Source organism: Patella vulgata, chromosome 3 (assembly GCF_932274485.2).
Source record: "Patella vulgata chromosome 3, xgPatVulg1.2, whole genome shotgun sequence".
Taxonomy (NCBI): domain Eukaryota; kingdom Metazoa; phylum Mollusca; class Gastropoda; family Patellidae; genus Patella; species Patella vulgata.
The window spans coordinates 89,884,724-89,907,072 of NC_065881.2; the positions used below are offsets into that span (position 1 = coordinate 89,884,724).

The window sequence follows — 22,349 nt, forward strand, 5'->3', positions numbered from 1 at the left end:
GGTACAACATGGTTCCCGCTTGTCAGTGTTGTAGGACGGACAAGGTACAACATGTAGTCGTTCGAATGGGACGACAAACCAAGACCCTGTGTACACATTGGCGTGCACTTAAAAAAAACCTTGGGATTCGAAATAAGAGTTGGTCATGGCGCCGCCGCCTGGGCAACATTCCCCTTATAGCACAATGTATGATCCGTCTTCATTAGTCCGGATGATTTAGAAAAGTAGGACGTTAAACCCCATTCCATTTTACCTCCTGTGTCTATTAGCCCAGTTGGAGCAGAACAGTAGGACGTTAAACTCCATTTCACCCCCCCCCCTCCGCCCTGTTTTCATTATCCCAGTCGGAGCAGAACAGTAGGACGTTAAACCACATTTCATTTCATCCTCCACTTTAAAACGTTGACTTGTCAGTGTTATTGATTAGGTCCCAATATTTGAAATCACCATGGATTAGTCTGATCTCTGTCCAAGTAAAAGAAAAATCCGTGTCTTTATAATGAAGCTATTATACAACCAGGCAAAGTGCTCGGTGGAAAGACATTATTTGTTTTATTTTATTTAGCGAACACCATAAAATAGACTTATATGAGCCTAATGGACGCACACGTTAAACATACATTAGGCCTGAAATGTTATCTAAATTATCAATTAGACGTTAATTAACTTATTCAGACCTTAATCAACTCTCGATGTCATCGCTAGCCTACGATATTTACTGGATTACAATCCGATCTGCTGCTAAACGCTCATTGATGATTAAATAAATAAATGGATAATCGAGGCTATGTTTTTTTTTCGTACCGATATTAGTAATGATGATCGGGGCTAGGTCTAGAATTCAATCGCCAAATTCTCGGTTCAAAATGGACCTATTTAACTGAAATTTTCGGCACATTCCCTTTACATTATCTAATTTTTAACTATTATAGCGAGAACTGCCTTCTCTAATAACGATTTCGACAGTATTAAAAATGGGACCTCTATCCGAACGACTAGACATTATTCCTTGTATTTCGATTTCTGTCTGTCGGGGGATCTTTATGGTGCTGCCGATGGCATGATGCATGGAACTTCGGGTTTTCGGACCATCCGACTGACTAGACGTCTGTCCCCTCTTAATACCAGACAGGTGCTCGTTATGTAGTGGGGGTTGACGTCTGCTTCCTCCAAGGATGATATCGCAGACAAATCAAAAAAGATGGAAAGTTATCGGGACTATTTCGCCCCTCCCTATTCTGTTTCTACATATAGGATGACACAATCTGGTTAAACCACAGATTCCTATTTCATTTCGTTTTTATAGGTCAAAATTTCGTTTTACTTGTCTTTACTACACTAGGATCTGGAAAAGTTGTTATGTAACTTGCGTTCTGGTTGATTAGCCAATGGAACGGCCTGTTACAGCGAGATCTTGGGGTGCGATGCACGGAACTGTGGGTATCCCACTAGAAACATCAACGCTGATTGGTTAATCAAATGTCTGACGTCATACGGTCAAAAGCCGCACGTATAACCTCTGACACGACTTTCCACTACAACTTGTCAGATCTTCATGTAGTGTAGGTCATCGAAAGTATATGAAAACGAAACGAAATATAGATCTGGGCCCTTATTCACGAAAACCTAAACTAAGATACAATCGAAATTTTAAGAAATACTGCAATTCGATTGGCTGACCAGTAAAATCAATTTGCATATATCCAATGAAGTTGCAGTATTTCTTAAAATTTCGGTTGTAACTTAGTTTAAGTTTTCGTGAATAAGGGCCCAGTATTTGAATCAGACTGCAATATCAATTTTTATTTTAATACATATAGAAACGAGCTCTAAAATTTCTGTTTACAATGAACAATAGACACTCCTCATGTTATTCCAAATAATATTTACCGTAGCCGAGGCTAGAAATACAAATATTTATCAATAAGCCGTCTTTTATTCAATTAACTGTGTTGATGAACTATACATCTGTAATAGGGACGATTATAATAACACTAGCTCATTCAACTCGTTATAGACCATGCCTTCAAGGCCTATATTGTTGATTTGATGAATAAATACGAGTATTATCTCTCTCTCTACTTCTAGTAAACTGGAATGATTTTAATAAAGCGTCAAATTGTTTGTTATATTAATTAGTTATATTTATCAATTTACACAAACTCCGGATTTAATTAAAGGTCACGGCTATTTTTGTCAAGGTCGAGTTTATTTGTAGTGGCAGTAGAAAACATGTTGAGGGCTTGTTGTTTATTTTAGAATATGAAACAGATAATAAGGGAATAGCTCGAGAATTATACGCCTTGTCAACAATTTCATTTTAGGACTATGATATGGTTATCCTTGGTTACGCTTAGAGACAGAGAGAGAGAGGGGAGAGAGAGAGGGGGAGATAGAGAGAGAGAGGGGGAGATAGAGAGAGGGAGAGAGAGAGAGAGAGAGTTTAACGTCGACTCGACACAACTAGATCATTTCGGGACTAACATATGGTTTAAATTTATTTCTTTAATTCGCTTGCACGTAGGGGTCTGTAGCAGTGGGAGGAAACCGAAGGACCCTGAGAAAACCCACGAGGTTAGACAGGTGACCTTACTCCTTGTCATGTACAATTGGGGAATGGAAAACACGCTACTTGACTCAATGACAGACCCTATGATGCAACACGCACACGTTAACCATTCGGTCATCCACCCTCTATAAGATTAGGAAGATAAACCCCATTTCATTTCATTTTCTATTGAGCATAAAATTGGTTGGTTTTATGGTTTGTCGATATTTTATAAGAGAAACATATTAAAGTTACTGGTTCATACTTTAAACTTTATAACCAGCGGAAGAATCGGAATTCACCAATCGATATTCTCTAACAATTCTTTGATCAAATTTATTGCCGGTTTTTTATTTTTAGAGTGATATTTGTGAAATCTGTTGAGTAACCGATATTACATCCATTAGCAAGTTAGCCCCCCCCCCACCTCCCACGCTGTTAAAAGCCCAACATAACCTACCCCAAACTAAAAACAAACCCTACACATAAACGATTACTGTGTGTAAGAATGATATTCTGATTAAAACACAGATTCTATTTCGTCTCGTTTTTTATAGTTCAAAATTTCGTTTTACTTGTGTTTACAACACTAGGATCTGGAAGAGTTGTTATATAACCCACGTTCTAGATGATGTTACGGCGAGTTTGTGGCGTGGGATGCACGGAACTGTGGATAAACCAATAGTAACGTCTATGCTGATTGATTAATCAATGTCTGACGTCATAAGGTCAAAAGTCGCTTGTATGACATCTGACGCGACCATTCCACTACAACTGGCCAGATCTTCACGTAGTGTAGGTCATCGAAAGTATAAAAAACGAAACGAAATATAGATCTGTTTTTTATTTAATCAGCTTGGTAAGAATGCTAAAACATTTCAGGTAGTCGTCAAACGCTGTAAATAAAAAATTCAAAGTCATATTGTAATATTTTAGACTCGTGGTTGAATTCACACTACAGCTGGCGATGATGCTAGTAGTTGACCAGTATTTCTTGTTGATATACTAATACGTACTATTACGTTTCGTAAACCGGAGTTTGCCCGCCTGGAGAGGTGTGGTCTCTCAATGCATTAGGTCGAGTATAAACCGGGGTTTGCCCGCCTGGGGAGGTGTTGTCGCTCCATGCATTACCTGGAGTGTAAACCGGGGTTCGCCCGTCCGGAGAGATGTGGTCACTCCATGCATTACCTCGAGTGTAAACCGGGGTTCACCCGCCCGGAGAGGTGTTGGGACTCCATGCATTACCTCGAGTGTAAACCGGGGTTCGCCCGCCCGGAGAGGTGTTGGGGCTCCATGCATTACCCCGGGTTTTAGCGTTTTGCACAGAGTGTACTTTTATGATATTGTCATGCTAACGTCGCCACTGCCTTATTGTAAGTTCCCAGTCATGTAGACAAAGAAGAGTGTCAATCCGGGTAGAGGTTGACGTGAACGTAATAGAACCATTGACAGTTGGAATTCTAAATCAAAGTACGTCATGTAGTTCGTAGCGCCATCTTCATTTGTCCAGTCGGCCGGTTAGTGCTAAATGATAAGGCCAGCTCAATTTTTCGTCATAGGTCACGATAGATGCAAACAGGGCTAGCGCTGGACCTAGACCCGATGCTTACCCTAACCCCAACCTACAATCTCGCCAACAATCACGTGCCCTAACCTTATTTACATCTCAACATCCTTTACAAAAAATAAGCTGAACGTAACAAATAGATTTAGCACAGTAAGCGCAGAAAGTACGTTCTTTCTGAAAAAATCTTCAATTTCCTGTTATGTCACAAACTGGGTGATTCCAAGGATAAAAACCCCAGCAAGTTTAGTTTAAATTAGTTAGGAATTACTGTTTTTTCTACCGGCAACAGTGTACCGCTCTGGGCAATTTGTGTAATCCCCAAACCCATTTCTTCTTACTTAATTAGCTTAATTCAAAATGGCTGTAAAAACACCAAGGAATCTTGAGGTGAACAGGAACTCTCCAGGGATATATTGTCGTAATTTAAGACGATGTGAGAAGTCGAAGAGGAATTGACGAGAAGCAAATCGAGGTATTCGGAAACTTCAAAGATATATTTCGATAAAAATTGACAAAGTGATACAATGAATTGTAGAACCAAGACAGACAAGAATAACAAGAATTTAATGATTACTGTAGCTACCGGCTATATTCATTGTCAGATACAAGTTTTTTTGTTTTGTTTGCCTGAACAAGCAATTTTGTTGCATTCCTTTTTTACTGGTTGCCAAATACAGCTATTCACATTATGCTGTTGATTAACAAGTTTAAAGATGGCTAATGAATCCCAACTGCCAAGAGATCTTTTACGTGCACACATGGAAAGCGAGCCTTTAAAATCGCATAGTTTAAATATGAAATGAAATGAGGTTTAACGTCCTACTGTTCTGCTCCGGACTGGGCTAATAAAGACGGCATACACCATACAGTGTGCTATAAGCGAAATTTTGCCCGGAAAGCCGCACTACGGCCTACTCTTATATCGAATTCCAATTGTCAAGGGATCTTTTAAGTGCACGCCAATGTGTACACAGGACCTCATTTTTTCGCCCCATCCGAACGACTAGACAAATGTCCTTGTTAGGCCCTCCGTCCTGAATCACTGACAAGAGGGAACCATGCAGGGATCGAACACCCGACCTCCAGGCTAGCGAGCCAGCGTCTTACCCACATAGCCACCGTGATCCACATAGTTTAAACAGATTTTGAGTAACGTAATAAAAGCGAGTTGTATTAACGCTTGAGTTTACTCGATCTGCTGTTTAGAGCCTAACGGCGCTACTTGATCGTGTTTTTTTACGATCTCATCGTGGTTGTTTACGCTTTAAAGTCATCCGTGTCATGGTTACAGAAGTAAAGGATGATATTCCTCTAATAATCCATTAGTCGGTGACATTTTAATCACACCCAGAGAATATTATATTCATCTATACATCATTTTACCAAAAACAAACCTTTAATCATAGTCAGTCTAAACGTGGGTGCTACATACTAAACTACAGACACTCAGCTACTTGACCGACATTTTAATTCCTAAATCGACGATTTTAGTCGAAACCACGCAGTATACTGCGCGAATTTAGACAAATATTTATTTCGTTTCCATTTAATTAAATCGATATGGTTTATTTTAGTCTTTGTGCGTGTGTGTAACAGATGTGAAACGGATTAGAACCACATTTATACAAAATAATGGCGGCCATTGAGAGCAGAGATCGATTCTTGAAGTAGGTAGTACTCTGTGTGCAGAGTATTTTTTCTTATTGATTGTAAATGTTTATATAACGTTTAAAATGTAATATTTTAAGATCTTTAAGCCAGCGTATTTATAAGAGATCAACACATCCTGTGGTTCTGATTAAATTGTAGTTACATGGAAAATGTAATGGATGTATCATTGGAAATGAAATGAAATAGGGTTTAACGTCCTATCGTCCTTCACCGACTGGACTAATAAAGACGGTAGATCAATGGAACTTTGTTAATGACAGGTTCACACCTAGGTTCACACCTGACAGGTTCCCACCTGTACCTTGATGCTCATCGATTACGTTTTAAATCACCCGTCACATATAATTCCAATTATACTAACGATGCGCCATTTTAATTTTTCGCTAAACTAACAAATTTCTCACGACTTATTCCCCAGATTGACTATTTAATATTAAATAAAGAAAAAAAAAATACTTTAAATAATGTCCCAACTTGGATTCAATCGCATTTAAAACAAGCTTACCAATAAATTTTCGCGGACAACAAAATGGCGGTGGTCTTATTACATTTCAAATCAGCACTGATCGATGACATTTGAAATCCATATATTGGACTGATATTTCTAGATTCATCTTTCTTTGAAGTTTCAAGTGATTCATATAGAATTAAATTGGCGCATTGGGACTCGAATTCGTGATGAAAGACTCTAGTAATCCTATTCCCTGGTCACGGTGCAATTATCTGACTGAAACCGTGTGGTAGCCACGGTAGTTGAATGATGAGGAAGGCTCTGGCTGACTAGGGAGTTGCTGGGTTCAATCGCCTGTGTTGACCGGGAAGGGCGGTAGTTCAGTGATTAACCCTGGTAGCCACGGTAGTTGAATGATGAGTAAGGCTCTGACTGACTTGGGGGTTGCTGGGTTCGATCGCCTGTGTTGACCGGGAATGTGTGGTGGTGGCTTGATGAGTAACATACCGGCTCACTAACTAGGTGTCCACAGGTACGATCTCCTGGATTTTCCAGTGATCCAGGACGGAAATATAATAATTGGGTTTAACGTCCTACTGTTCTGTACAGACATGGCTAATGATCACAGACGTACGCCGCGGTCACGGGTTCTCTGACGTCTCATCCGAACGACTATACACTGTTTATGCCAGACCCCCTGTCCTGCACAACTGAAAACGAGACACCACACTGAAAGATCCCGGGGATCTTTCTCGGCCATAACCGTTATTGAACCACGGCAGCGCCCGGTCAGTGAGTCAGCGCCTTAGTCACTGATTCACCGCTGCTCCCAATTCGAAGCCATTTTCTTGAGACGAGGGTTGAGGTTGTCCCACGTGTCTTCACCCTTTTTTTAACTGTCTTCATGTGGTAATTTCAATCTTACTATTAAAGATACATTATGTAAGATTTAGATAAAGAGCTAGTCATTTTTGTTATAATAGTTCGAACATAGATAATGTAAAATGACTAATTTGAAAATTTCATTCAAATTACTCTATTGCGAGCGGGGGGCGGGGATGGCCGAATGGTTAGCACGTGCGTGCTGTATCATAAGGTCTGTCATTGAGTTAACTGGCGTGGTTTCGAATCCCCGGTTGTACGTAACAAGGAGTAGGGTCGCATGTCTAACCTCGTGGGTCTTCTACGGGTCCTCCGGTTTCCTCCCGCTGCTAAAGACCCCTACGCGCAAGCGAATTATATAAATAAAATTGAACCATGTGTTAGTCCCGAAATGACCTAGTTTGTGATGTTACCCCCCCCCCCCCCCTCTCTATTGCGAGCGAAGATATTAGCCTTTGAAGGTTAGACAAGACGTGTGCAATAATTTTAACCACCGTACTGGTTGTTCAAAGCTAAGTCTCGCTCCTCCATTTTTAGCTTAACTCAAAATATGGCTGAACTGTTCTAATCTATTTAATGTTGTAGAAATCCGATGCCACCGAGCGTTGATTATAGCCTGGATAAGTTAATTAATGTCTAATTAATTATTTAGAAAACATTTCAGGCCTAAAGAAAGATCTGCAATAGGCAGATTTAGCTCAGATTGCATAATGTATGTTTAAGAAATTTAACTTAAACATGCAAGAGCTAAATCTACCTATTGCAGGTCTTTCTTTAGGCCTGAAATGTTATATAAACTTTTAATTAGACATTTATAAACAAAACAAGACCATAATCAACTCTCAATGGCATCAGATACCAAAGATTTGAACTAGATTAGAACGGCTCGACATTTAAAAATTTAATTTAAAAATGGGAAAGCGAGGCTAAGTCTCGAATATACCAGCGCCCTGGTTACAACAATGCATATATCTTGTTAAAACTACAAACAGTGTTAACATGGCTCAGAATAAAGTAATTTGAATGAAATTTTCAATATTTTCATTTTACATTATCTATTTTTGAGCTATTACAGAAAGAATGGTTAGCGCTTTATGTAAATCTTACATAATGTATCTTTAATCAGGTCATCCGGAGACATTTATGGTACAGCTAATTAGTTCTTCAAACGAAAATTAACCCTGATGAACCTCTCCGGGGGTAACCATAGTAATAAAAATGTCCACGTGATAGCCAGGAAGGCAATGTGCTGGCCAGACGGACTATCATTATATTTTTCTTTAAAATTTGCTTTTAATTATTTCCCTGACAATGTTCTCTAGTTTTAAGTTTAATGTTGACTACTGACAACCCTTTCAGTGTGTCTTTATCTAATGATCGGTATTTATAATTCCCTAGAGCCGTTTGAAGAAGCCAAGATAAAATGCTATATGATGCATATTTAACGACGTAGAATCTGGTGTTTTTTTTAATGATGACATATCCCACAGCTAATTTACAAGATGGATCACTAATACGTGGTTTATATTAGATACGGAATTATTTATTAGTGGGGTTGGATCACCGATTGGTTAGCACGTGCGCGTTGTATCATACGGTCTGTCATTGAGTCAGCTGGCGGGGTTTCGATTCCCCGGTTGTACGTGACAAGGAGTAGGGTCGTCTGTCCAACCTCGTGGATTTTTCCGGGTCCTCCGGTTTCCCCCACTGCTAAAATCACCTACACGCAAGTGAATTATTGAAATAAAATTGAACCATATGTTAGTCCCGAAATGACCTAATGGACTTTAAACCCCATTTAAAAAAAAATGACCTAATGGAAATTAAACCCCATTACAAGAAAAAAAAAGAAAAAAAAAAAGAATTATATGCTATATATTTATAACGATCAATTTTTTTTTAAATAGGGTACTGTATACTAATCATCAGGCATTGGTAATCAGGGGTGGGGTGGGTATATTCTGGGCAGGTAACATAAATAGCGAGGTTTAATTGTATTTAAAGCAAGGAATCGAAACCACGCCACTTTATTCAATGAAAGATCATCTGATCTAAAGTGTAGGCTTCAGACCACCCTCCACCCCCTTCTGTGAACAACTTTACATAGACAGATGGACCATTGACGTCTATAATAACTAGACCACGCGCTGACTCGAAATTGTTGGAAAACAGCGTCTGACTTTCATTGGTAGTTAGGTGAAACGTCAACGCGCAGAATAGAATTAATTTGTCCAAGTGGCATTTAGTAACTGGAGGAGAATAACACATGACACAATTATATGGAATACAAGTTACTTGAAGGATTTATTTAAGCGACGTTTATCAAGCACAGAATGACAACCATAGTACAATATACAAAATATGGAACGAACACTGATAAAACATATATTATGACGTCACATTAATAATGACGTCATTGTATTAATCATATTAAACATACATTATGCAAGAGCTAAATCTGCCTATTACAGGTCTTTCATTAGGCCTGAAATGTTATCTAAATTATTAATTAGACATTTATTAACATAAAAAGACTGTAATCAACTCTCGATGACATCTTATGTGTCGGATTTTCATTGGATTTGAATTCGATCTGCTGCTCAACGCTCATTGATGATTAAACCCAAAAATGGATAATCACATTGTACGCTCAAGATAGTTAATGGTAAATTATTAAATCGACTGTTTTCGCCCTAACCCTAATCGTTGCGAAATCGGCAGCATTTCATTCTAACAAATCCTGCCAATCAGGAGCCACTGATATTAGGATTATATACAGAGTTTTCGTCTTTGGCTTTTTAAATCAAATTAATTCCTATATGAATCTTTATTAAAATTAGATGGAAATAACCCATTTTAATGTATCTTTAACAGTTAGAAGCCATTTTAATGTATCTTTAACAGTTAGAGGCCATTTTAATGTATCTTTAACAGTTAGAAGCCATTTTTGATATCTGTTTAAATCACTAAAAATACAGTTTTTGCTGAAATTACGTCACTTCCGGTAATAATGAAAATTGTTAAATTGGTTTTATAAAATCAAAGATGGCGAACATTTTATGAATATTGAATAGACAAAAAAAACCTGAAACGTATCTTTCGGATGTAAAACTCCATTTCATTTAATTTCATTTTAAAGAAAATTATAGAAATTACTTTTGACTTTCATTTACCAAACACTTGTAACAGTATTTATTCTTTAATCAAGTTCTGAATGACAAGACTAGTTTAACATCTTATAATACTTTTATTCTTCTTCTAACATATTATATACAAAACTTAAGACTCTGTAATTAGCTTGTGTTGAGGGAGCCATGCCCTAGCTTGGCATAAATGTGCCAACTCTCGGGCGCTCTCCCTCGTTCCGTCTCGTGCCGAGCCCAGGCGCCCACGGGCTCAGTTCTCGTGTCCTAGCCGGATCCGACTGTCGATTCGTTTGTTATTTGGGCTTATATACCATTCCAGACAAAGGAATCTTATTAGACATCGGGCTGATGTATCATGTATCATATCAGGTTTAACATTTGCTTATCATCAAAGAAAGTTTAAATAAGACATGCCAACAAGGTAAGGTTAACTAATCGTTACATAATCACATAGACGAAGAACTCCAGGGATATCGATAGCGAACAGGTGTCAAGTTAGCAGGAAGCGTCTATAACATCAGATAATCTGTGATTATGTAACACACTTTACATCGATAGACATTTCAAGAAGTCTTCCTTGATTGACATTTAACAATTGAACACATCAACACAAGATACACAATTATGGATACACAATTACTGAGTTTAATACAAAGCGACGTTTCGACGAGGATTCTCTCGTCTCTATCAAGCTAATCTTTTGATATGATTTATTATAAATACAGAAAAGATAATCATAAAAATTAAAGAGAGCAGTGAGACCAATAGATAAAGACTTGGATATGTTGTATTTAGACAAGGGTACGGTTATTATTTCTTGATTTGATATTGTGTTCTCCTCACATCTCTATTAGACCAACAGCTACAGAACAGTTATTAGTCGTTATCTTGTCAGTTGAACAAAATTTGCCTCAAGTGAGTTAGAAAAAAAGCAAATTGACACGATACGTGCATTATAATTTGTGTTATTCAACTGACAAATTACCACACTTAGGATTAGAATTTTTTTTTTTACCTCGTTTGCGTTTATCATTTCACAGTATGGTCAATATTGTTCTATTATTACCGGTATATATAGATACTGAAGTAAGCCAAATTTACTACAGGGACTCATTATTTCTTAAATCTATATTATCGTTAGTTGTTTATTAAATATACGGGACCAAGTGGCTAAGTGGGTAAGACGCTGGCTCGCTAGCATGGAGGTCGGGTGTTCGATCCCTGCATTGGCCGAGAAAGTTCATCCAGATTTTCCGGCGTGGTTTCCCCTTGTCAGTGATGCAGGACGGAGGGCCTGACAAGGACAGCTGTCTAGCCCTTCGGATGAGACGAAAAACCGAGGTAACACTAACAATTTTCCCACGAAAAATTATCTACTGAGGTGAAGGTCACTTCACCACGTGTCATCAGCCATCTTCGTCTGTCTGGTATGGGTCTGCTAGAAAACAGGTCTGTCAATATCATAGATTTACAGTTTGCATGTGTTAATTCATAATCAACACCGTAACGTAGATTTCTAGCCGATTTGATTCAGAAATGGTGTATACATTTGAATTTAGAATGGCGTACCGATACCTGACGTACGTTAACGGCGTTTCTCACACATGAGCGCCAGGCTTGTCTCAAAACATCATAAACCACGTGGTTCTCAACACCGTAAGCTACTTTTCCCCGCTAATAATTAGAATAGTTACTATTCCCATAACTGCCTTCGGGCCGCGGTACCAAGCCAAGTGATGAATCTGTCTGCTTATATGCCGTCTTACCCGCGAAATGCTCGTGCGATCAGCACAGGATGTTAACTTTCGAACCCCGATTTGATTGGTCGCGAGCAGCCAATCAGAGAGCACGTAGCGAAAGCTCAAGGCGCAAATTGACAGGTAAAAAATCAAAACAAACAATTATTTGTATATTATGGTAAACAAACAAATGTTTAATGCTCAAGTGGACCTAAACACGAAAGTATGAGTGTTTTCAATATATTACAAGTAGTTTTGAAGCATGTCGTTTGCTACAATCAATAAATAATACCAATAGTGCGCTAATAGTCATGTCTTTAAGGAAATGCTTTTAGCACAATGTCCGTAAATAAATCAACATATCTACAATAATTAAACATAAAGAACATGTTAATTTTAGAATGCCCCAGAGTGCTAAAAACATGCACAACGATACAGAGGTAAGAAAAAGGGAAACCCGAGAATAATATGAGGCTTATCTTCAAAAAGAAAGGGAAAGATGACTAAGCCGAAAAAACAATGGTAAAATAAAGATTATTGAAGATTTGTCTGAAAGACTGAAAAGAATTCAAAGAAACAAGTGGCGAAAGGTTCAAAGAAAGATATATGCTGCAAAGGAAACCAACAAGGCGTTAGAAGCCTTTCTGAGCGCTAATTGTCCGCCCACATCACCAGCAGGCATAAAACAACCTATTTAACATGTCAATAGAAGGCGAGATGGGCAAATCACAAACATACAGAAGACTTAAAAACATGGAAATTGAGCTCCGTGGACACGTAAAATTGGTAAATAAATATAAAAACAGACTTGAAAGGTTGAAAATAAGTCAGATAAAGTTCCTGAACAAGCCACCACAAATCAAAATGTCACTCAAGCAGTCAAGACGCCACGTTCTAAAACAGCACATCTGTTGTTTCACCATGCATTGGTTGAAGAACTGAAAGATAAGCAATGGGATTTAAAGAAAACGACCTGCAAAAAGTATCAACAAATTGATAAGTGGAAAAATCATCGCAAAATTTAAACTTATCAATGAGGCTAAGAAACACTTTTTCGCACAACGGTTAAAAGAAATATACAGAATAAAATTCTTGGTAAGGGTGGAAATAGGGGTCTTTAACAGAGCAAAGAAATTGCTTGAGAGAGGTTTTGGAGCGCGATGACATAAGTCGCATGGAACCAGGTAAAAAGAAAGACACAATTACCAAACTAAAGAATAAGAAACAGATTCGCTAAAGGAGCTTCTCTTAAACTAATGCAATAGGCAGATTTAGCTCTTGCATAATGTATATTTAAATATTTGTGTTAAAATTTTAAAGACTGCATGTTGATTCATGTACGACGTAGGAGATACTGGTTGTTGAAATGAAGTAAAAATGTTTTGATTCGAGAAGGTTCAACAATTCGTTACATAAATTTACTTTATAATTGTCCAGACGTCGTTCTCTGTATATAGCAGATATTTTAACATATAGAATTAGATCTACGGTCGAAAACCAAGATAAAAGATAAAGAGCGCATCTAATAGCACAGACCCCCTAGAGAGAGAATTGTTAAGCTGTCAGATATATTAAGTACCGTATATATCACCGATGTATATGTCGGTAATATAATATAATATAATTGTTGATTGATGTCATTGTAATTATTATATGATAACATTCAGACAGGTCTCTTAGAATACATTAAAACGTAATTAAACATACATTGTACAAGAGCTAAATCTGCCTATTGCAGATCTCTCTGTACACCTGGTTAAAATATATATGAAAAATATTTGAATTTTGCAAAATAAAAACGTGGCAAGTCATAGACGGCATACAGCCATAGACACAGACTAGTCATAGACACATAGAATGACTCAAACTAAATAAAGAAAAACACAGTTATGAATTTATACTCAATTGGGATCACGTGGTTTTTCGCATTTTCTTAGTGTGCCCTTTTAAAATTTCGCGGCACACTTAGGAAGATCTCGCGGCACACTGGTTGAGAATCACTGAATAAAACATTAATTAACTTACCCAGACCATAATCAACTCTCGGCGCCATCGCTAGCTTGGGATATTTAGCGGTTTGGAATACGTTTTTTGTAAAATAATTAAACGTAAAAATGGATAATCGAGACTTTGTCTATTATCGTAACAACGGTAGAAATGACGAATTGACGATCGAGGCTAGTCTAAAATTGAATGGCTAATATCTAGGTTCAGAGTGAAACAATTTGACTGAAATTTTTAACATGTTCATTTTTTAATATCTATTTGTTACCTATAACAGCGAGAACTGTCAGCTCTTTATCTAATCTGACCTAATCCCCCTTTAATTTGTATTCAAATTGTGATAAAAACAGGATGCTCTGCAGAACCATAAAATGTAGAACCATAAAATATATAAGACGCAGTTTTCAATTCTTTGTTTACATAATCCATATATGGCTTATTCTTTACGTCACGTGGCATATTCAACCAATCAATTAATACCATACACCAGGGGATATAAAACTCGAGAAATCGCCACGGCTGATCAGGTTTATTAGAAATTTAGGATGAGACGATGTACCGCTTGTAGAAGTTAGCCATTCTATCTATAGACGATGTACCGTTTGTAGAAGTTAGCCACTCTATCTATAGACGATGTACCGCTTGTAGAAGTTGGTCGCTCTATCTATAGACGATGTACCGCTTGTAGAAGTTGGTCGCTCTATCTATAGACGATGTACCGCTTGTAGAAGTTGGTCGCTCTATCTATAGACGATGTACCGCTTGTAGAAGTTGGTCGCTCTATCTATAGACGATGTACCGCTTGTAGAAGTTGGCCACTCTATCTAGAGACGATGTACCGCTTGTAGAAGTTGGTCGCTCTATCTATAGACGATGTACCGCTTGTAGAAGTTGGTCGCTCTATCTATAGACGATGTACCGCTTGTAGAAGTTAGCCACTCTATCTATAGACGATGTACCGCTTGTAGAAGTTAGCCATTCTATCTATAGACGATGTACCGCTTGTAGAAGTTAGTCACTCTAGCTATAGACGATGTACCGCTTGTAGAAGTTAGCCACTCTAGCTAGAGATGATGTACCGTTTGTAGAAGTTAGCCACTCTAGCTAGAGACGATGTACCGTATGTAGAAGTTAGCCACTCTATCTATAGGCGATGCACCGTTTGTAGAAGTTGGTCGCTATAGCTAGAGACGATGTACCGTTTGTAGAAGTTAGCCACTCTATCTATAGACGATGTACCGCTTGTAGAAGTTGGTCGCTATGGCTATAGAGTGGGCGGAGAGAGACTGGGTAGCATTTTATGTTTTAGCGACATCTAGACGTAATGCTTATGCATATATTATTTGTAATATAAGAGCTGTTGTAAACTTTATATCCTGCGTAATATAAAAAAAAAACGTATTTGAGAACATTGTGTTCCGAAGGTCTGTATTTGACTTTGTATTGAAGTCTGTGCCAAACACAAAAGTTGAATTCCATTTTGAAACATATAACTAACAATTCTTCGTGGTTCCGTTTTGAAGACATTATAACACACTGTTATGTTACATATGTCGGTTCTACAAAAACGCTCAGATGAGTCCTACACACAAGTCCAGTATGTCATCAACATATACACAAGTCCTATAGGCTACAAAAGTCCGGTATGTCATCAACAGGAAACAATCGTGTAACTCAGATATTTGAAACCATATATTATATTCCGACTGTCTTTCCCTCGGCGATTTTCTGATTTTTTCAAGGAAATAAAGAAATAAAATGAAATGAAATGGAGTTTAACGTCCTACTGTTCTGCTCCTAACCTGGGCTAATGAAGACGGGCATACGCCATACAGTGTGCTATGAGGGAAATTTTGCCCGGACAGCGGCACTACGGCCTACTCTTATATCGAATTCCAACTGTCAAGGGATCTTTTACGTGCACGCCAATGTGTACACGGGACCTCGGTTTTTCGTCCCATCCGAACGACTAGACAGCTTTCCTTGTCAGCCCCTCCGTCCCGCGTCACTGACAAGGGAGAACCACGCCGGAAAATCTGGATGAACTTTCTCGGCCAATGCAGGGATCGAACACCCGACCTCCAGGCTAGAAAATAAAGAAAATAATGGGATTTTACCATGTATTATATAACAACAGTCGTAATTTGATTGACAGCTGTAGTGACGTTCCTGAAACCCTAAAATAGAGCAACTTTTCAGATTTATAAGAAGGCAACATAAGGCTTTACGTTATTGAAGAATAACGTTGCCAATATTATTTCAATGTTCACGGTGCAAATTGCGTATGTCAGCAGTTCAAAATACTTAAACCCCATTTCATTTCATTTCATTGATCGTTTTCCAAGGTCTGTAAATATGAGTACCGTCCCCTTCTACTGACCTTGACCTTGATCGCGTAAATAATTCATTTCCGTCCTAGTCCGGACTTTTTTCCGTATGCAAATGAGCTTCGTCCTAGATCCCTTATAAGGTATATGTTCTAATATGCTAAGTTCTATTATGCATTTGTCTATAATGCAAAATGCAGAATGGAGAAGTGTACTGTGCAAAATAACTATTATACTGTATTTGTATAATTGAAAAGTGTATTTTGTATTTTAACACTGTGACAATGGTATAGTGGAGCAATGGAAATTGAAAATTGCAAAACTAAAATACATATCTTCAACTGCTGACATTTTATGCAGTTTGTACAAATAATAATATTGACAACGTTATTCTTCCATAATATCTGACTAGACTATTAAGCCTAGTGTATGTCGTCCTACGACGCGATAAAACTGACTGCTAATAACGGCAAATTCAGTCATAGCGAGAGCTTATGTCGCTATGACTGAATTTATCCACGACTGGACACAACCACGAGCAATCAGTTGATCATAGTCGTAAGCACGCTCATGTCGCCCGACGTCAGTTACAGAATCAGAGCCACAACTGATCACATGACTACCACGTGATAACCTTGAAAATAGCCTTGTTACACTTGTCCGCCATGTTTGTTACCACCCCTTGGTTACCATGTGACTAAATAACCGAATCTTATTGGCTACCTCAGCGAGGTGCGCTCATGTCGCTTGCGACTAGGGATAACTACATGTAATTGTCGCCAGTCGTAAGAGCGCTCATGTCGCCCAGGTAGTCACTACTGATCAGTTCCACTTGATCGTAAACCAGTCGCTGATTTCGAATCCCCGTCAGTTTTTTCGCGTCGTAGGGCGACATAAGCTGGGCTTTAGGGTCTCCCTGGTTCGGCGTTAAATAACAACCCACTAATAAAGAAATTTCTCCCTACTACTCTTGATATAAAACTCGAAAATGAATCAATAGAATTAGTCTCATCCTTTACACTTTTGGATGTCATTTTAAATCATCATTTAACCCGGAAACATCATATTCAATATGTCTCTAAAGAATTAAATCAGAAACTTTTCCTTCTCCGTAAGATTAAACAATATCCCCCTCTCTCCTACCGCAATCTTTTTTATAATGCTAATATCTATACATATATCGATTACTGTTCTCCAATCTGGGACTCCTGTGACTTCAAATCTCTTCAATGTCTTTCTAGATTACAAATCATGGCTTTTAAACTACTGCTTACTGTCAATCATCATACCACTGAACTGTACCCAACATTAAGTACCTTAGAACTTTTAACAATAGAAAACCGTCATGCCTACCTACAATTTATGTAACCTTATTTCCAAAATATTGTCTAAGCAATGTCCTGTTTATCTGTTCAATCTTTTGTCTTTCTATGAAACTCGCTACACCAACATTAATAACTCTGCGACCAAAGCTTAATATTGAAAAAAACAGCATCCGTTTTAAAGGCTCAAACCTATGGAATCCTTTACCATCTTACTTAAAACTGACCACTAACTTAAATTCTTTCAAGAAACAACTTTTTAAATATCTTACTGTCAACGAATAATACTGGTACCTTCTATGTCCATATATAAAAATAATGTATAGGTAGTTTTTCCTTGTAAGTTATATGTGCTATTATCTCTCTCTCTGTCTCTCTCTCTGTCTCTCACTCTCTCTGTCTCTCACTCTCTCTCTGTCTCTCTCTCTCTCTCTCTGTCTCTCACTCTCTCTCTGTCTCTCTCTCTCTCCCTGTCTCTCTCTCTCTCTCTTTGTCTCTCTCTCTGTCTCTCTCTCACTCTCTCTCTATCTCTCTGTCTCTCTCTGTCTCACTCTCTCTCTCTCTGTCTCTCTCTCTCCCTCTGTCTCTCTCTCTGTCTCTCTCTCTCTCACTCTCTCTGTCTCTATCTCTGTCTCTCTCTCTCTCCCTTTCTCTCTCCATCTCTCTCTCCCTTTCTCTCTATCTCTATCTCTCTCCCTTTCTCTCTATCTATCTCTCCCTTTCTCTCTCTCCCTCTCTCTCTCCCCCTCTCTCTCTCCCCTCTCTCTCTCCCTTTCTCTCTATCTCTCTCTCCCTTTCTCTCCCTCTCTCTCTCTCTCCCTCTCTTGTATATCTTATGCTATCATCTTTTGTATTATATTTTTTTATGAAGGGCAGGATGGTAGAAAGGCTTCTACAGCCTAATCCTTTACCCTTCTTCTTATTATTATTATTATAAAGGTTTAGATGGCCGAGTGGTTATAAGAACTGAGTCAAGTGATGTGTTTTCGATCCCAAGCTGGTTATACAAGCGGGATAGCCTGTTTATTACTATTGAAGATAAACAATGTACGAGTTGGCTATAGAGTCATCTAGGGATCAGAACAGCCCTGTACCTTCCCAATAAGCCTCGTCAAGTTGCAGTCATCCATCATTGCATCCATAAAAAGGAGCCTAAAAATATCTTCACAAATCACTTAAACATGCAAGGGCTAAATCTGATTATTACAAGTCTTAATTTAGGCTTCAGATGTTATAGAAATTATAAATTTGATCTTTATTTAAACAACAAGACCAAAATCAACTCTGTAGACCCACGGATGGCTCGGCTACAGCTCGGATTTAAATAGGATTTCACTAATTGATTAAATCAGACAAGGGGTAACCTGATGAAAATACGTCAGTTAGATCGAGGCTAAATGATAGAGTGTACTTAGCGAGGCCGCTGTAAAGCGTTTCCGTATGCCATTGAAAACTTTACTTGATAATCGAGATATGTAGGTGGAGTTAACGCCTGTCAATCAAACGTTCGGCGACGGTGAAGACACATTTCGCTACCATTTCTAGGCAAATATTACAATGTTCAGAATAAAGTAATTTGACTGAATTTTTCAATATATTCTTCTTTCAACATCTACTTTTGAACTGTTATAGCAAGAATGACCAACTCTCTATAAATATTTCCCATAATGTATCTTTAACATTAAATAATAGAAATATAAAGACAGACGATAATATGACACCAAGTCTGTTTATTGCCGGTCTTTTGTTTGACCTCAAATATTATATAAAATACCAGACCGATAATCAACTCTCTAGAAATTCGGATGGTTTTGATTTTCAACAGATTTAAATACGATTCGCAGTTAATGGTTTAATAGTAAAATGGATAATCGAGACTTTGTTTATTATCGTAACAAAGACGGTGTCAATGGTAGCAATGCCAACCGAGACTACGCCGTTCAGCATATGACGATAACTCAGCTAAGGGTGAAGTAATTTGACTAAAATGTTCAACATATTCTCTTTTTATTATCAATTTTGTAACCATTATAACGAAAACTGTCGGCTCTTTGTCTAAATCTCCCATAATGTACGTCGTATCTTTAAACATATGAGAAATATTCAGTGTTACTTCTTAATTTAGGAAATTGGAGCGATAAGGTCTCTTAGTGACCTACCCATCTATAACCATTGGCTCCTCCCCCTAACCTTAGTTTCCCAGGAAACACTTGTTTGCGATATAACCCTAAGTGAAAGCGGATGTTAAGCCCTGTAGAATGACACGTCACTGTTGACAGTTAGACGATGAGCAGCACGTTACGAAGAACGCGCGTAGCTAGACAACGGCACGCGAGCATCAGTGGTGGGCGATCTGAAATAATTGACGGATTTATTTTTATTGTAGATTTATTCTCAAATTTGAAAAAAATAATACACCTGACACAGAATAGGATAAAAGCAATTTTTATTGGACGAAGAGGTGACCGAATTAGTCTCGAGGCAACATATCTTAAAGAAGCTAAATCGCTAATATTCTGGGCCTAGAAATTGACACAAATGGGTCACAACGCAAATAATAATGTAATATGAATGTATACAAACTGATTTACTTTCAATCGTTTCTGTTTTTACTGTAATTTCTAATCTGTGAAGACCGGCGAAATACGCCTGAAGTCTCAATCGAATACCAATCTCTAGCGTCTGGTTATTCCAGTCTACACCGATAGTATTTTGTTGTTTTTTTTATTGGGGGGGGGGGAGGGGTAGAACGACCGGGGTAATGAATCCGGGTATCGTTCATCCAGTGTGCTATGGGAAACATTCGGTCCGGGCAGTGATGTTTCCCCTTCCTGACAATTCAAGGGATCTTTTACGTGGATACAGGAGCTGGGTTTGGGCTTGTCGTCCCATTCAATAGACTACACGAATTCCCTTGACAGACCCTCATCATTTTATTTTACACAAACCGCGCTAATAAGGACAGTTCAACAAATAACACATGACTTCCATCTGGAACTAAAACACGGAAGATCCTGCCCTCCCCCCTCCTTTAACCAAGCTCCGGGTTTATCTTATAAATGTTATACAGCATGCAGCATAAATCTCTTTAAATAAAACAGTGATTTAGCAAGAAAAAAAACCCTGACTTGTGAGGTTTGTGAATCTCACTGACTGTTAACGTTAACTTGTGATTCATACTAATAGCATAATCTCCCTTGTGTCATCAGCTTGACAACATAATACCCTGAACATGACATTTATATACCACGTCATACAAAACCATGTTCTAAATCGAACGAAATGACGTCTCAATACGTCATATTATAAAACTAGGTCAAATCAAGATGAAAATAGATATAAAATGTTTTACACTTTTGCACCAACCCGAACAAGGAGAACAGGGGTAGAAGAGACAATTTGGCCTTACAGCGGCTCACAAGGATAACGTTGTCATTTCAATTTCCAACTGTAGGGGTCGTTTTTAATGTCCCATCGGAAGGATACGGGGGAACCAGGCGGGCACGGGGTGTTGTGTTGCTGAACACCCGGGGATAGCGCCCGGGACCTCGTGGTTATAAATGAGCACGGGGTGTTGGGTGGCTGAACACACGGGGAGGGGATCGCGCCCGGGACTTCGTGGTTATAAATGAGCACGGGGTGTTGGGTGGCTGAACGGTTTAACGCGTGCGCGTTAGTTTGTAAGGTCTGTCATTGAGCCAAGTGGCTGGTTTCGATTCCCTGCTTGTACGCTACAAGAAGTAGGGTAGCCTGTCCAACCTCGTGCGGTTTCTCCGGGGTCTCCGGTTTCTGTCATTGAGTCATGTGGCGCGGTTTGGACTCCTCGCTTCTATATGACAGAGTACGGTCAAATATCTCATGTCCAACCGTGGGTTTTATCCGTTTTCCTCCCACAGCTAAAGACCCCTATGTTACCATGCACGAACTATGGGAGGTAAATAGGCCTGTCACAAGCTGGCGACGCCCATAAATATCATTTCCATGAATAAGTTGTCATTCCAGACAAATGTATATGTATACACTGTTTACCATCAAACAATGCAAGGGTTGAACTACTCGCTCACACCCTCCGTAACTTGAAGACTGTGATGTTCTGTGTATCCGGGCCCTTATTCACGAAAACTTAAACTAAGTTACAGCCGAAATTTTAAGAAATACTGCAACTTCATTGGATATATGCAAATTGATTTTACTGGTCAGCCAATCGAATTGCAGTATTTCTTAAAATTTCGATTGTATCTTAGTTTAAGTTTTCGTGAATATAGGCCCTGAAACTATAATGTTCTGTTTGACCGAGACGACAAAGGTATCTACTGTAAAAGCAGTTTTTCAGTCTGTTTGACTGAGGTATTGCGAAAGCCTTCTTATAACTCTGTATAAGATGATTGACCTTTATAAGTTCATATTCATTCCACGCGTGTTAACTCTCAATAGGCAATATTTTTTATCCGATATACTTCAAACACCTTTATTTATTTTTCTAAAACCGGTACTTCAAAGAAATGGTCTAGAATTTAATTTGCAGAAGGAAAAAAGTTAATATCGTGATTGTAGTAGTTTAGCGAATATTCACTGCTGATCAGTTTGTTACTGACAAAACATTCATAGTGTCAACAGAACATACACAGCAATCTAATCAAAACACAGATCCGATTTCGTTTCGTTTTTATAGTTCAAAATTTCGTTTTA

General features: G+C 38.4%; 1 protein-coding gene across 1 annotated transcript in view; it reads left to right on the forward strand.

Annotated features, from left to right (window-relative positions):
- Positions 1–22,349, forward strand: part of LOC126815444 (G-protein coupled receptor 83-like) — a 50,994-nt gene that overhangs the window by 716 nt on the left and 27,929 nt on the right. The gene's annotated exons all lie outside the window — the stretch shown is intronic.